The sequence below is a fragment of the Dasypus novemcinctus genome, chromosome 30, assembly GCF_030445035.2.
Source record: "Dasypus novemcinctus isolate mDasNov1 chromosome 30, mDasNov1.1.hap2, whole genome shotgun sequence".
NCBI lineage: Eukaryota > Metazoa > Chordata > Mammalia > Cingulata > Dasypodidae > Dasypus > Dasypus novemcinctus.
In genome coordinates, this window is record NC_080702.1 from 10726011 (window position 1) to 10735287 (window position 9277).

At 41.9% G+C, this 9277-nt stretch overlaps 1 non-coding gene across 1 annotated transcript; it reads left to right on the top strand.

The window, feature by feature from the left end:
- The first annotated feature begins 6470 nt into the window (after positions 1–6470).
- Positions 6471–6532, top strand: LOC131276966 (U7 small nuclear RNA). Its single transcript, XR_009184181.1, has one exon. It is a non-coding gene; the product is annotated as a U7 small nuclear RNA (small nuclear RNA).
- Positions 6533–9277: the final 2745 nt, after the last annotated feature.

The window sequence follows — 9277 nt, forward strand, 5'->3', positions numbered from 1 at the left end:
AGCTTACAGGAGTCTAATATGCATTCTCCTAGATCTCACATGATTCCTCTGGAAATATTTACTATAAATACTAGGTGGTGGTTTCTTAAAGGAGACAAGAGTAGGACTAAGATGGCCTACTGATACTTACTGTATATAGAAGTTTTAATTAGCTTTACTGTAAAACTGTGGAAATGTATAGAGTGGATAATAACACATAGCTAGTAATAGCCAGTTCACAAATGGGGATGTGGCTGAAAACGGTAGTCTACTGTAGGTGGAGCGGCAGAGACATTCAGCCTGGCTGTGTTGCGAGCGACTAGATGAGCACTCTCTCTAGTCCACACGCTTTTGGGCACACCCAAAAGATGGTGCACCAGCACTGAGCCAAATATCTCCAGCCCCGCCTCACCCTCCGCCCGTGAACCCTCCACCTATCAGCTATGCCCCGTAAGCCAAACCACTATATAAACGCTGCAACTTCCTCAATAAAGCAGACGTGCATCATGAACCCATCTCCGAAGAGAGTCTGTCTCCGTCGTCCTTACCCCAACGAGCCCCTCGTTCAACAGTCTACATTTGTAAATGCCTAAAGAATAACCTAGGAACTGAATAGCACAGAAAACCAAGAGGTGGATGAGAATTGTGGTTGATGGTACAGATTCAAGTGTCCTTTGTCAGAAGGAGCAAATGCACATCACTATTTGATCATACACAATACGGTGGGAGAGGACAAACATGGGAAAAGCACAACTGGAGCGGCAGATGGACTGTGATCAGCAGTAATAATGTAGTATTCTTGTATTTATGCCAAGGATGTACTGTGTAGGTAATGGTGCAGTATGGAAAAAATGTGCCGTATGTACACTATGCATATGGTAACAACTGGATGATATCATCATATAATCTGTAACCAATATTCCACCACACTGTGGTATGCTGATAGAGGGATTTGTTTGGGAATTCTGCACATGTGCACAATTATTTCCTAAATTTACAACTTCTGTCATAAAAATACATTAAAAAATAGTAATAGGGTGGGTTGGGGGAAAACCTACCAAATATAAGAAAAGGATTATAATTAGTAGTAAAATTTCCTCGATATTCTTTCATAATCTATAAAAATGTCTCACGATAATGAAAGGTATTGATGGAGGGCCGATATATGGGCTCCCATACATATGTCATGCATGTTTGCTTTGAAGGTTCACAATTTTTATTATACACTTGTTTATGTATGTTTATACATAAATGACATAAAGATAACAAAATAAGGTTGGTTGGGGGGAAAATGCTTTGGTTAGTAGAAATATTTTGATGTTGCCCTTTAATCATTACTGGAAAATGTTTAACAAGAAAGCAAGGTATTGGTGGTAGGGTGAGGTGTAAGAGTCCTGTATGATGTTATATATATGTTTCCTTTGTAAGCTCAAAAGTATTAACATAAACTTATTGTTTACATATGTTTCTCTATGAGTGATATACTTCAATAAATTTTTTTAAATTAAGGAAAAAATCACCATTTCCATTAATTCCAACACCTACTCTCCAGTTCACTGGCCATATAGGATTGAAGTCACCCCTCAATTAGAGGTCGAGTGGTCATCACCCATCCCAGAATCTTCAGGATTGGGGAATAAAATATGGAATTGAGGGGACTTACTGGTATTCTACTACAGACATACTGGTATTCAAGCAATGGGAGAAATTTTATCCTTGATGTGGAAACACTGACCACTAGAGGAGCAGAAGGCAGGGACAGGGAAAAGGAGGTGTAAGGGGTCATTGTTGGGACATGAAATAATCCTGAATCACATTGCAACAACACATATAGGACATTAATTCCCTGCCATAACCTACAGAATTGAGTGGGAGAGAGTGTAAACTAAATGTAAACTGTAAACCATGCTTAGTGGCAATGCTCCAAATGTGTTCATCAACTGCAGTGAATTTAACATACTAATGAAAGAAGTTGTTAAATGTGGAGAAGGGTGGGAGGTGTGGAGAGTGGGGCATTTGGGTACCCCTTATATTTCTGTATGAAATTTTGTGTAATCTATCTTTTAAAAAAATAAAAAATATATTTTAAAAAAAACTATTCTATTCACTACAGCACCTAAAAAAATATGTACCTGAGAATAAATTTAAACAAAGAGATGAATGACCTGTACAATGAAAACCACAAAACACTACTGAAAAGAAATTAAAGAAGACCTAATAAATGGCAAGATATTACCTAAAGTGATCTACGGATTAAATGCAATACTTCTCAAAATCTCTATGGTCTTTTTTTTGGAAGAAATGGAAAGAGTTGATCCTCAAATTCATATGGAATAGCAAGATGTCCCAACTAGCAAAATCAATCTTTCAGAAGTCTCACAACTAAATAACAACCACATGCAACCAGGATATCATGCCATATCATACAACCAAGCCAAGGTCCACAGGAAGGAGGAATACAGTAAGGATTAGAGTGGACTTAATGATATTCTATTCATGAACTATTGTGGTTAATAATCGAGAAAATGTGGCATTGGTGTGGAAAAAGTGGCCATGGTGACTGCTGGGTGCGGGGAATGGGAGGAAGAGATGAGATGTGAAGGGACTTGGAGATGTCCTGAGTGGTGCTGCAGGGACAACTGCCGGACATTGTATGTCCTCCCATGGCCCACTGGATGGAACGTGGGAGAGTGTGGGCTATGGTGTGGACCACAGGCCATGGGGTGCAGTGATGCCCAGAGATGAACTCACCAGATGCAATGGATTTGTCATGATGATGGGGGAGAGTGTTACTGTGGGGGGAGTGGTGGGGTGGGGGCGGTGGGGGGGTGAATGGGGACATCATATTTTTTGAATGTAGTATTTTTTTAAAAAATGAATAAATAAAATTAAATGAAAAAAAAAAAAAAAAAAAAAAGAACTAGAAAAATCTGGTCTGTTCTCCAGGGGAAAAAAACAATCAGCAGATATAGCCCCAAAGGAACACAGAAAGAATGATGAGACAAAGCAGTTATTAAGTCTCTGCTCAATGAGAAAGGTAAATACTCTCCTTGGAATGAAAGAAAAGATAGTTCAAAACAAAGAAACAAACAACAAAAAGATGTAAAAGGGAAACTTTAGACCTACATATAAAACATCTAAACTCAGGGACAAACCAGCAAGATGGTGGCCAGAGGAAGGAGTTCCGAGTCAGTTCATGCTACAGGACAGTTAGCAAACACACTGAGCTATCTACTAAAGCACCTGTTTGGGGGCTCCAGGAGACCAGAAAAGCATCCTCCAACATCCCTGAAAGCATGGAAGGAGGACACTGCCCATCTGCAGAGAAGATTTATAAGTAGAACACTCCACACCCCAGAGGCTGGCGCCCATCTTCCAGAGGCAGCACAAGACATCTTGGAGCTATTCCTCAGCTGCAATCAGAAGTTCCACTTCCCAAAACTGGCAGAGGAAGAGAAGACTGGGCACCAGCTTCAGATAATGATTAGTAAAGTAAATTAGGCAGTCTAAAGTATAATGTTTAGAATGGCTAAAATTTGAACCTATCCAAGTCAGAAAGAGGCTGTGTTGTAGGCAGCACATCTCAGCCTAGCAAAATGGCTCAGATTGTACCGAGATGGCCTCCGGCGCTAGCTGGCTCGCCAACCTGAAAGCTGCTTCTTTCCCCAGCAACAAGACAGAGCGAGCAACCTATACACTCCGTCCCCTTTGCCCAGCCAATCAGCGCATGCCACACTCCCCTCAACCCCCACCCTAGCCCTTATAAGCTGTTGCACTTCCCTAACAAATCAGACCTGCGCCACCAGCCTGTGTCTCCAGAGCGGTTACTGTGTGTTATTGGGTTACTGTGTGTTATTGTGCTCTGTTCCTCCTTACCTTGGGAGGCCCCTAGGCCGCTCCTCAGTGCACACTGGCGGCAACAAGGCTGGTAACCACTATTTTAACTCTGCCCCTGGCACAAGGAGAAAATTCCAGTGATGTAAGGACAGCCTTCTTTCCATCCTCATCAGATTGTAGCTCTAGGCTAAGCCCTAGCCCCACCTCCAGCAGGGAGGAGGCTGTGGGGCCCTGCACCAGCCTCTCCAGGAAAATAAAGGTCATGCCTCAGAGGACTACAATCATTCTACTCTGACTGCTTCAGGGGCTATTCTGGAATTGGAAGCTCCGTTTCCCAAAAAACAGGGAAGGAAGGGATGGTTGGCCACCAACTGCAGCTAGTGATTAGTAAATATGGCTGGCTGAAATAGAACCCTAAGAACAGGTGAAGTTTGAACCTGTCCAAGTCAGAAAGAGGCCAGTGGACACCATTTTGACTTTGCCCCCAGCATGAGGGGAAGCTGGGCTGGCTGAAAATCATAGTGATCGTAGGGACTGGCTTCTTGTACCGAGATCAGCCTGCAGCCCTAGCCTAGGCATCAGCCCCACCTCTACCAGGGAGGAAGCTGGCGGGCCCTGCACCAGCCTCTCTGGAGAACTGCAGGAACATTCGGCTGGCAGACTGAATACTGGGAAGACTACCAGGGCAACTATGGTCATTTTGCACATGCACAGCATAGCATGTTGCCCACACCTGCAGCTCTATCCCTGCCAATGCAGGGGAGGGGACTTTAAGCTTCCTCAGTCTCTCTAGGTGACTACAGTCTAGGTCTGCGCACCCTGGATCATTCCACACAGCTGTGGCACTATCCATACCCTGCAAAGAAGAAGGGAGGAGATTCATCAGTCCTTGGGAAACAAGGGAAGCTGGAGTCTCCACTGCGTTCAACACCAATTATATCCTTGGCTCCCACTACACAACTGGCAAGGGAGAAAGTGCAAAAAAACCCTAAAGAGAGAAACTGCACCCAGAATAAATACATCTAGTAAGCCAGATGGCAAGATACCAACAAAAACTGCAATCCATACAAAGAAACAGGAAGATATCACCCAGGTAAAGGAACAAGGTAAGCCTCCTGATGACATAAAGGAGCTGAGACAACTAATCATAGATGTTCAAACAAATCACCTTAACAAATTCAATGAGATGACTAAAGAGATTAGGTATATTAAGACAATACTGATGCTCCTTGCCTGCAATACTTGAAGCCCCCTATGGTACAAAACTACTTCAAAAATGAAGCCCAATATATCCACTGCCTTGCCAATGGGCCCTACTTTGTAATTTATGTTCCTGAGTCTAATGGATTGGGACTCAGATGTGACCTTTCTACACATGCCTCTTATGTCACTTTTACTGAACCTGTGGTTGGTTGGGGTTGGTATATACCAAGGAACTTAAATCTCTGGACTGGGCATGTGCCTGAGCCTCAGCAGAGCTGCAAATCCTACTCTCCGGTTTGTTGAACTTACTACACAGGTCAGCTAGGAGGTAAAGATGGTCAACCACCATGTCAGGGAGCTGAGAGTGCCTATAACTCCAAGCAGGAGAATCGCATCCATCAACCATGTGGGCTCTAGGCTCCTTCTCGATACAGAGGTGGAGTGGACATCACCAAACCAGGGTCCACAGCATGGAGGAATAAAATACAGATTACAGTGAATTTACAGGTATTCTACTATAGAACTACTGTGACTACTAATGGTCGAAACTGGAGCATTGATCTGGAGAAAGTGGCCACGGTAGTTGCTGAGGGTAGGAAGAGGGAAGAGGAGATGAGATGTGGGGACATTTTCGGGACTTGAAATTATCCTAAATGATATTGCAGGGACAGATGCTGGACATTATATATCTTACCATAACCCACTGAATGGCCTGGGGAGAGTGTTAACTACAATGTAAACTATTATCTATGTGGTGCAGCAGTCCTCCAAAATGTATTCACCAAAAGCAATGAATGTGCGACAGTCGATATATGTGGGAACCTCTTATATTTTTTAATGTAACATTTTTTGTGATCTACGTATCTTTTAAAAAGAGAAGACAACTTAATAAAAAATTAAAAAAAGATGGCACTGAAAGAGCACAAATTTCAAAGTACATGCAGAAAAATTGGAGATCTTATGGGAATTAAAGGTGCAATAAATGAAATTTTAAAAATACTGGAGTCATATAACAGATTTGAGGAGGCAGAAAAAAGGACTGGTGAGCTGGAAGAAATAGCTTCTCAAAGCAAAAGTAAAAAAGAACAGTGGAAGAAAGAACGGAAAAAATTGAACAAGGTCTCAGGGAACTAAATGACAACAAAAGATGTGGAAACATATGTGTAAAAGGTGTCCAACAAGGAGAAAAGGGGAAAAGGGTAATAGGAATGTTTTAAGAAATAACGGTAGAAAATTTCACAACCCTATTAAAGGACATGGATATCCATATCTAAGAAGCACAACGCACTCCCTTATGTATAATTTCAAAGAGTACAACCCCAAGACATATTAATTATAATGTCAAATACCAAAGACAGAGAATTCTGAGCAAGAGAGAACCAATGCATAACATATAAGGGACACCCAATAAGATTAACTACAGAGTTCCCATGGAGGCAAGAGAGAGTGGTGAGTGTTACAGGTCTTTTAGAATTTGTTCAGTAGGTCTTCTGGTTCTTGCTGGAAGACCCTTACTTTCCCCATATTTTTTTTTCTTTCCATCCCCTGCCCTGCTGTTATTGCGGTCTGTGTCCATTTGCTGTGTGATCTTGTTTATCAATTTCTCTTTTTTGTCTTCTCTTCTCATCTTTGTCCTTTAAGATTCACCAGGATTCCATCCTGGGGAACTCTAAACTGGAGAGAAGTTCCCTGTCAATTCTACTACCTCAGTTCCTGGTCTCTTGCAGCGCTTCACCTTGACTCTTCCCTTGTCTCTTTTTTTAATGTCATCTTCTTGCTGCATGACTCACACAGGTGCTGACTCACTGTGTGGGCACTCAGCTCAACATGCAGGCACTGGCTCGCCATACGGGCACTCGTGTGGGCATTCAATATGCCACCCAGACACTCACGTGTGTACTTGGCTCACCAAGTGGGGACTCAGTTTGTCATGTAGACACTCAGCTCACCATGAGGACACTCGGCTCACCATATGGGCACTTGGCTTAGTGCAAACATTTGGCTCGTCACGCTGACAATGGCTTGCCATACAGGCACACTTTCTCTTCTTTTTCACCAGGAGACACTAGGGACCAAACCTGGGACTTCCCCTATGGTAGGCAGAGACCCTATCACATGAGTCACATGTGCTTCCCACGTTCCCCATATTTAACAATAAAGTTAAGTTCACCTTAGTAAACTGGGTATTCTTAAAAACCATAAAAAGAAGACAACATTGGTATGATATATTTAAGATACTGTGAAGGAAAAATTTCCAGTTAAGAATCTTATACCCGGTAAGATTGTCTTTCAAAATTGAGGGTGAGTTTAGAATATTCACAGATAAACAGAAATTGAGAGAGTTTATAATCAAGAGACCAGCTTTGCAGGAAATATTAAAGGGTATGTTACAGCCTGAAAAGAAAAATCAGGACAGAGAGTCTAGAAATATAGAGTATGTAAGAAAAAGTAACCGAAAGTGTCAAAAGAGTGGTAAAATAAAAAATGACAGATAAAACACCAATATTTAAGAATCAACCTAACATTGTAAATCACTTGTATTCAGAAAACTACAACTCATTGTTAAAAGAAATTTAAAAAGATGTAAATAATTGGAAGAACACGCCATGCTCACATATTAGAAGACTAAATATCATTAAGATGTAAATTCTACTCAAATTGATATACAGATTCTATGCAACTCTGATAGAAATTCCAACACCATTTTTTAAATAATTGGAAAGCATGATTATCAAATTTATTTGGAAGGTTAAGGGGTCCTGAATACCAGGAACACCTTAAAGAAGAAAACTGAAGTTGGAGGACTCTCACTTCTGGACTTTAAATCGTATTACCAAGATATACTGGTGAAAACACCATGGTACTGAAATAAAGACAGATACATAGACCAACGGAAATGAAGTGACGGTTTCACAAACCATCCGTTTTTATTTTATTAACACATTTCTTTTTATTAAAGTTAACAGATGACACAGAATGTTACATTAAAAAAACATAAGAGGTGCCCATATAACCTAGTCCCCAACTCCCACCTCCATCATTTTTGTAATCTGTATTTTTCTGAAGATAAATACATCACAAAAAAGGTTATATTATAAAAAAAGAGGTTCCCATATACCCCCCATTCCCCCACCCCACTCCTCCCACATAAACAACCTCCCACATCATTGTGGCACACTCACTGCACTTGGCGAACACATTTTGGAGCACTGCTGCACCACGTGGATAATAGTTTACCCTGTAGTTCACACTCTCCCCCAGTATATTCAGTGGGTTATGGCAGGATATATAATGTCCAGCATCTGACCCTGCAATATCACTTAAGAAAATCCCAAGTCCCAAAAATGCCTGCTCATCACATCTATCTTCCCTCTCCCTGCCCGCAGCATCTACTGTGGCCACATTCTTCACGTCAATGATACAATTTCTTCTATTACTAGTCACAATAGTTTCATAGTACAATATCAGTAAGTCCACTCTAATCCATGTTTTATTCCTCCATTCTGTGGACCCTGGGGATGGTGATGTCCACTCTACCTCTATATAAAGAAGAGGCATAGATTCCTCATGACTGATGGATGTAATTCTCCTGCTTGCAGTTGTGGGCAGTCTTCGTTCCCTGGTGTGGTGGTTGACCATCTTCACCTCCCTGTTAGCTGACCTGGGTAAGTCCAATGAAACAGAGAGTAGGGATTGCAACTCTGCTGAGGCTCAGGGCCCAGCTGGTACATGGGCAGTTCAGAGATTCAAGTCCCCTGAGTACACGCCATACATATTATGAACCACAGGCTCAGAAAAAGTGACAGGAGAGGCATGTGTAGACAGGTCATATCTGAGTCCAGCTCCATCACTCTCAGGAGCACAAATCCCAAAGTAGGGCCTATTGACATGGCAAAGAACTCAAAATCCATCTGCCATGACCATATACTCTGTGGGTCTCCATAGCCTTCAGGAGAACCAGTACCTAGGGTTGTATCTCCTGAAGCTGTTTCTGGGGTCCTGCTGAGGTGTGAGTAAGCACAACCACTCTGATGACCCCCCAACTCATTTTTTAAGACTGTCATCCATATATACTCATTTCTCTTTGCCATTTCCCCCTTTTATACAAGGTAAAACAGCAGTTTTTAACACATCCTATATGTAGGCTGAGATACTCTGTTGGTCTGAGTTGACCTTTTATTCAAGGTCTCTTTCTAGTTGCATCACCAGTTGGTGACTGGTAATAATCCATCAGCACCCAGGAAGCTCACGCCTGGGA